We start from the raw sequence: 7473 nt of genomic DNA, 5'->3' as shown, positions 1-7473 counted from the left end.
GGTATCCTTGAAAATCAACAGCCTACAACCAAAAAGAAACCAGCAGCCTAAAAGTCCCTGGAAGGCTTGGAGCCCTTTCAAAACCCCATTTCCAGGAAATCACAATTATCAGGTGTGTTCGATGGGTTCCTGAAGATCCAATTTGCAAGGTGTCTATTTGCTCTTATTCAGGTCTTGCACTGTGGTAACAGCCTCTTAACCAGAGTCCTGTGACGAAAAGCATCAGGATAATCCCTTATTATCACAGTTACCTAAGGCAGCAACGTGCGCTGGGACAAGACAGAATAAAAAACCTGAAAACATGAGAATGAATTGTCTACGGGGGTTGCAACTCCCCCTAGATTACTAGGATCGAGAAGGCCATGTGCTGGAGGGGCTGTGCTTGTTCCCAGGGTTGTGTTTGCTCGGGAAACACCTGAGAAAGACCCAACTTATCACCTCTGGCTGACCTTGAGGATTTACACAGCCAGAAATGAAGGGCAAGTCCAAGGCATAAATTGCCTGGATGAACACTGAGCCCCTCAGTGAAAAATGAGAGGCTGATTAATTTAGGACTTTTCAGAGTATCACTACATAATCATTAGCTGACCACTAAGCCAGGAAGACACTCAGTGGCCACACATGACCAAGAACACAGGGTGTACAGACGTAATTCAGAGGAGTTACTAACCAAGCAAGCAGCAATTACAACAGCTACACTAGAAACAAGAAACAGCAGTGATGTCAGATGCCGGGGAAGGGAGGGAATATGATTCCTGGAGTTACTACATTATGTAATTTTAAATGTCAAGCTATCAAGAAAAATTCTAAGTCATGCAAGGAAACAAGAAAATGAAGTGTCGACACTGTGGCATAGTGGGTAAAGCTGCCGCCTGCAGTGCCAGCATCCCACGTGGGTGACAGTTCAAGTCCTGGCTGCTCCACTTTTGATCCAGCTCTCTGCTGTGGCCTGGGAGAGCAATGGAAGATGGCCCAAGTTATTAGGCCCCTGCACCCATGTTGGAGATCCAGAAGAAGCTCCTGGCTTCAGATCGGCGCAGCTTCGGTCATTGCGGCCAATTGGGGAGTGAACCAGCAGATGGAAGACCTCTCTCTACCTCCCTCTCTCTCTCTTTCTCTCTGCCTTTCTCTCTGTGTTACTCTTTCAGATAAATAAATAAATCTTAAAAAAAAGAAAATAAAATGTAGTTCATTCGCAGAAAAAAAATTGGCAATAAAAACTGAGAAGCCACAAATATCAAACTTTGAAATAAATTCAAAGAACTAAAGGAAGCCATGTCCAAAGACCTAAAGGAACGTGTGAGAACAATTACTAAACAAATAGAGAAAACCAAAGAAGAGATGGAAATTATTTAAAAGAACCAAACCAAAACTCTGGAGTTGAAAAGTACAATGACTGAAGTGAAAAACTCCCTGGAGGGGCTCAACTTCATATTTTTTTAAAAGATTTATTTATTTATTTGAAAGTCAGAGTTACACAGAGAGAGGAGAGGCAGAGAGAGAGAGAGAGAGAGAGAGAGAGAGAGAGGTCTTCCATCTGCTGGTTTACTCCCCAATTGGCCGAAACGGCCAGCACTGCGCCGATCCGAAGCCAGGAGCGAGGAGCTTCTTCCGGGTCTCCCACGTGGGTGCAGGGGCCCAAGCACTAGGGCCACCTTCTACTGCTTTCCCCGGCCATAGCAGAGAGCTGGATCGGAAGTGGAGCAGCCGGGTCTTGACCTGCACCCATATGGGATGCCAGTGCTTTTGGCCAGGGTTTTAACCTGCTGTGCCATAGTGCTGGCCCCTCAACTTCATATTTGAACAGGAGAAAAAAGAACCTGAGTTGAAACAAATGTTCACTGAGATTATCTACTCTGAAAATTAAAAAAAAAAAATGAGTAATGAACAGAGCCTCATATACCTGTGGGACACCAGAAGCTCCCCAGGAGCGCCAGAGGGTAAGGAAAGAAAGGATAAGGAAGACTACCTGAAGAAATAATGACATGGAAACTCTCCAAATTTAAGGAAAACATTACTAATCACATCCAAAAATCTCAACATACAGAAAGTAGTATAAATGTAAAGAGATCTACCTCCAGCCCAGAACCCAGTGGTTTCACTGCCAAATTCTATGAAAAATTTAAGGAAGAATTAATTCTGATCCTTCATAAACTCTTCCAAAATATAGAAGCAAATACTTCCCAGGTCTTTCTATCAGGCCAATATAATCTTCATATCAAAACTAGACAAAGGGGCTGGTGTTGTGGCATAGCGGGTAAAGCTGCGGCCTGCAGTGCCGGCATCCTGTTCATGTTGGTTCCAGTCCTGGCTGCTCCACTTCCGATCCAGCTCTCTGCTATGGCCTGGGAAAGCAGAAGATGGCCCAAGTGCTTGGGCCCTGCATCCACGTGGGAGACCTGGAAGAAGCACCTGGCTCCTGGCTTCGGATTGCTGCAGCTCCAGCCGTTGTGGCCAATTGGGGAATAACCAGTGGATGGAGGACCTCACTCTCTGTTTCTCTCTCTCTGCCTCTCCTTCTCTCCAACTCTTTCAAATAAATAAATAAATCTTTTTTTAAAAAAACTAGACAAAAAAATCACAAGAGGAAAAACTATATATCACTATTTCTAATATACATATATATATAGAAGTAAAACTCCTCAACAAAATACCAGCAAATTGAAATTGATAGCATAAGAAGAATTATACACTAAAACCAAGAGGAATTTATACTACAAATACGAGGTTGATTCAGCATAAAATCAATCCATGAATTAACAACCACATTTAAAGAATAAAGAGAAGTGAGCATTGACCTAGTGTTGAGAAATCTGTCTCAGAGCACCTGAGTTCAGTTCTGGACTCCAGTCTCCGACTCCATCTTTCCAAGTACGAAGACACTAGGGGTGGTGATGATATCGGGTTCCTGCCTCCCACATGAGAGATATGGATTGCATTCTCACTTCCTGGCTCTGTCCTGGCCAAGCCCTGGCCATTGCAAGCATTTGGGAAGCGAAGGGAGCTGAGCACTGAGAACTCATTTGCTGGCTCCCTCTGTGTCTCCCCCTCTCCCTCTATGTGTGTCTTTGTGCCTCTGTCTCTGCTTCTCTCTTTCCCTTCCCCTCTCTCTACCTCTCAGATAAATAAATAATTTTAAAAGAATCAAGGACAAAAGCCACATGATCTTTTTGAGAGATGGAAAAATGTAAATTGTGTCAAAATCTAAAACATTTTCATGGCAAAGTGTAAGTACATAATAATATAATCGATGTTAGATTTATGTACTTGATCAATGTCATTAACAAAAATCCCCATGTCTGCACCATCCTTAGTGGTGGAAGACAAAATGCATTCATTCTAAGATCTGTATACAAAGCTCGTGGGTAAATGGCCAGATGGGAGAGTTTTGCAGGTTTGGGTGAAACACAACAAAACAACCATTACCGCCACTGGCGGTGGCTGAAGCTGGAGTCCCCCTCCCACCTCCCTCCTCCCTCCTCCCTCCTCCCTCCTCCCTCTCCCTCTCTCCCTCCCCCTCCCTCTCCCTCTCCCAGCTGGAGTCCAAGGCAGCTGGTGTGAGCGACAGCATGGTGCCTATGCTCTCCCTGGCCACAGCTGTGGCTGTGCAGTGGGCAGAAACCGATGCGACCTCCTTTGTGCACGTGAGACCCCAGAATCCACAGCTGGAGCTTGGGTTATGCCCAAAGAAACCACAGCTGTGGCTGAAACCCGAGATGAAGACCCACTAGTAGATCCCAATCTTCATTTGAATATTGAAGAATTAAACGATTTATGGCAAAAAGTGAAGAACTCTATGATTCCCTCATGAACTGTCACTGGCAGCCTCTGGATAAGGTTGACTCCAGCATCCCGGAGTGAAACAAGGCATTCATTAAGCTCCCCAGCAATTGTATTCATTGTCTTGTTTTGGGTGGGGGGAAGGGAGTTGTCCCAAGAGTATTCCAGAAAATTAAGAGAAAAAAAAAAGATGTGCGCTCTCACATTCCTATTCATCATTCAATAGAGGCTCTAGCAAGGCAACTAGTAGAGATAATGAAATAAAAGCCACTAAGATTGGAAAAGAAGTGAGGCTGGCGCCACGGCTCCCTAGGCTAATCCTCCACCTGCGGCACTGGCAACCCAGGTTCTAGTCCCGGTTGGGGCGCTGATTCTGTCCCTGTTGCTTCTCTTCCAGTCCAGCTCTCTGCTGTGACCCGAGAAGGCAGTGGAGGATGGCCCAAGTGCTTGGGCCCTGCACCCGAATGGGAGACCAGGAGAAAGCACCTGGCTCCTGGCTTCGGATCAGCGCGGTGCGCCGGCTGTAGCGGCCATTTCGGGGGTGAACCAACGGAAGGAAGATCTTTCTCTCTGTCTCTCAGTAACTCTGCCTGTCCAAAAAATTTTTTTTAATTAAAAAAAAAAAGAAGTGAAACTACTTCTATTCACAGATGACATATTCTTATATGCCTAAAATCCTAAAAAATACTTTCACATAAATCATATGAGGGGGTCTTCAAAAACTTCATAGAAAAAAGTCATGCATGAATTTCAAGTTTTCTGCACCAAAATAAACTTCCATTTTCCAAGAACTTTTTGAAGTTGTCTCAAAAATTAGAGAAGATGAAAATAAATGAAACACATCCCATGTTCATGGATTGGAAGCTTTAATATTGTTAAGATGTAAATACTCCCCAAATCGACCTACAGATTCAAACAAATTCAAGTCAAAATCCCAGTGGCTTTTTATTTTGCATAAACTGATAGGTGGATGACAAAATTCATCTGGACATTCAAAGGACCATGATAGCCACAGCAATCCTACAAGAACAGTTTGCTTACTCACACGATTTCAAATTTTCCTACAAAACTGTACTAATCAAGATTGGCACTCACATGAAGATAGACACACAGACAAATGGAATGAAACTGAGAATTCAGAAATAAGCTTTCACATTTAAGGTTCATTTATTTTCAACAAAGTTACTAAAAACATTCAACAGGGAAAGAACTGTTTACAATGAATGGTACTTGGACGAATGGTTATCCACACACAAAAGAATGAAGTCTGATCCCTATCTCACGAAACATGCAAAAATTAACTCAGAAAGGATCATAGACCTAAACGTAAGGGCTAAAACTATGAACACTTAAAACACATGGTAGTGAACTTTGTGGCTTGGATGAGGTAATCGTTTCTTGTATATGTCACCCAAAGCAAAAACACCTGCACAATAAGCAGATAAATAGATTGGACGCCATAAAAATGAAAAATGCTTGTATTGCAAGGAATACTACTGAGAAAGTGAAAACTTACTGGGGAAAACTATCTGCAACTCATGCAGTGATAAGGTACTAGATCCAGAATGCATAAACACACAAAAAGGTAAGTAAACCAGTTTTAACAGAGACAAATGATTGGAATCAACATTTCTTAATACTCAAGAAACAAATGGCTACAGCCATATGAAAAGATGTCCAACATCATTAGCCATGAGGGAAACAGAACTGGAAACCATGAGACACCACTTCATACCCAGGCGACGTCCATGATCAAACATATAGACAGTAATCATTGTTGAAGGGTATTGCAGAGGGGCCGGCACTGCGGCGCAGCAGGTTAACGCCCTGACCTGAAGAGCCGGCATCCCATATGGGCGCCGGTTCAAGACCCAGATCCTCCATTTCCCAATCAGCTCTCTGCTGTGGCCTGGAAAAGCAGTAGAGGATGGCCCAAGTCATTAGGCCCCTGCACTCATGTGGGAGACCCAGAAGAAGCTCCTGGCTCCTGGCTTCGGATCAGCGCAGCTCCGGCAGTTGCGGCCAATTGGGGGAGTGAACCAGCGGATGGAAGATCTCTCTCTCTCTCTCTTCTCCTCTCCTCTCTCTAACCCTGACTTTCAAATAAATAAATAAATAAATCTTTTTAAAAAAAGAGTATTGCAGAAACTGGAATCTTCACATATTATTGGTGGGAATGTAACATGGTACACCCTTTTGGAAAATAACTTGGTGGTTCTTCAAAAAATAAAACATAGAATTACTATAATTTCCAGCAATTCCAATTCTAGGTATATACCCAAGAGAATGCAAAACAAGTCCACACAAAGTCTTATTCCTTTTTAAAGATTTATTTATTTATTTGAAAGGCAGAGTTACAGAGAGGCAGAGGCAGAGAGAGAGACAGACAGACAGAGAGAGAGAGCAAGCTAAGTCTTCCATCTGCTGGTTCAGTCCCCCAGATGGCTGCAATGGACAGAGCTGTGTTGGTAGAAGCCAAGAGCCAGGAGCTTCTTCCAGGTCTCCCACATGAGTGCAGGGGCCCAAGGACTTGGACTTTCTTCTGCTGCTTTCCTAGCCCATAGCAGAGAGCTGGATTGGAAGTGGAGTAGCTGGGACTCGAATCAGCACCCATATGGGATGCCAGCACTACAGGCGGTGGCTTTACCCACCCATTACGCCACAGCATCAGCCCTGCACACAAAAACTTCTTAAAAATAGGTCCATAGCAGCACTATTCACAATAATTAACTGAAATGTAGAAACAATCCAATATCCATCAACAAGTGAATGGATAAACAAAAGATGGTATAGACATACAATAGAATATTATTCAGTCACAAAAAGAATGAAGTAATGATACAAGCTACAAAGTGGATGAGCCGTAAATGTATTATGCTAAGTGTCATAAGCAAAGCACAAAAAGCTACATAGTGTAATTCCATTAGTAGAAAAGTCCAGAAAAGACCAAACCATATAGACAGAGAATAGATTAGTGGCCACCAGCGTCTGAGGAGGGAGAGAAAAGGGGAATGACTGTCAATGAGTACAGGGTTTCATACGAGTGAGGTAATGAAACGTTCTAGAATTAGATAGTAGTGGTGATTGCACAACTGAATTGTATATTTTAAAAGCATGAGTCGGGCCGGCGCCGCGGCTCACTAGGCTAATCCTCCGCCTAGCGGCGCCGGCACACCGGGTTCTAGTCCCGGTCGGGGCGCCGGATTCTGTCCCGGTTGCCCCTCTTCCAGGCCAGCCCTCTGCTGTGGCCAGGGAGTGCAGTGGAGGATGGCCCAGGTGCTTGGGCCCTGCACCCCATGGGAGACCAGGAAAAGCACCTGGCTCCTGGCTCCTGCCATCGGATCAGCGCGGTGCGCCGGCCGCAGCGCGCCGGCCGCGGCAGCCATTGGAGGGTGAACCAACGGCAATGGAAGACCTTTCTCTCTGTCTGTCTCTCTCACTGTCCACTCTGCCTGTCAAAAAAAAAAAAAAAAAAAAAAAAAAAAAAGATAAAAGCATGAGTCATATGGCATACAAATTATGCATTAAATCTAAAAAGGAAAAGTCAACAGCAAATTAAAACGGTAGGCTACAAAATATCTACTAGATTGATGAACCGAGAAGACACAAATAACCAGTATGAGGAACTGAAAAAGGAACACTACTGCCCACCCTACAGAAACACAAGTGCTTACACGGATACACCATGCGCAG

At 44.1% G+C, this 7473-nt stretch overlaps 1 pseudogene; it reads left to right on the top strand.

The window, feature by feature from the left end:
- Positions 1 to 3369: 3369 nt before the first annotated feature.
- On the top strand, positions 3370 to 3861 carry LOC108178894 (putative uncharacterized protein C6orf52 pseudogene; annotated as a pseudogene).
- The last annotated feature ends 3612 nt before the right edge of the window (positions 3862 to 7473 follow it).

Source organism: Oryctolagus cuniculus, chromosome 5 (genome assembly GCF_964237555.1).
Source record: "Oryctolagus cuniculus chromosome 5, mOryCun1.1, whole genome shotgun sequence".
In the NCBI taxonomy this organism is placed as follows: domain Eukaryota; kingdom Metazoa; phylum Chordata; class Mammalia; order Lagomorpha; family Leporidae; genus Oryctolagus; species Oryctolagus cuniculus.
This window is presented reverse-complemented; position numbering and strand designations above follow the sequence as displayed.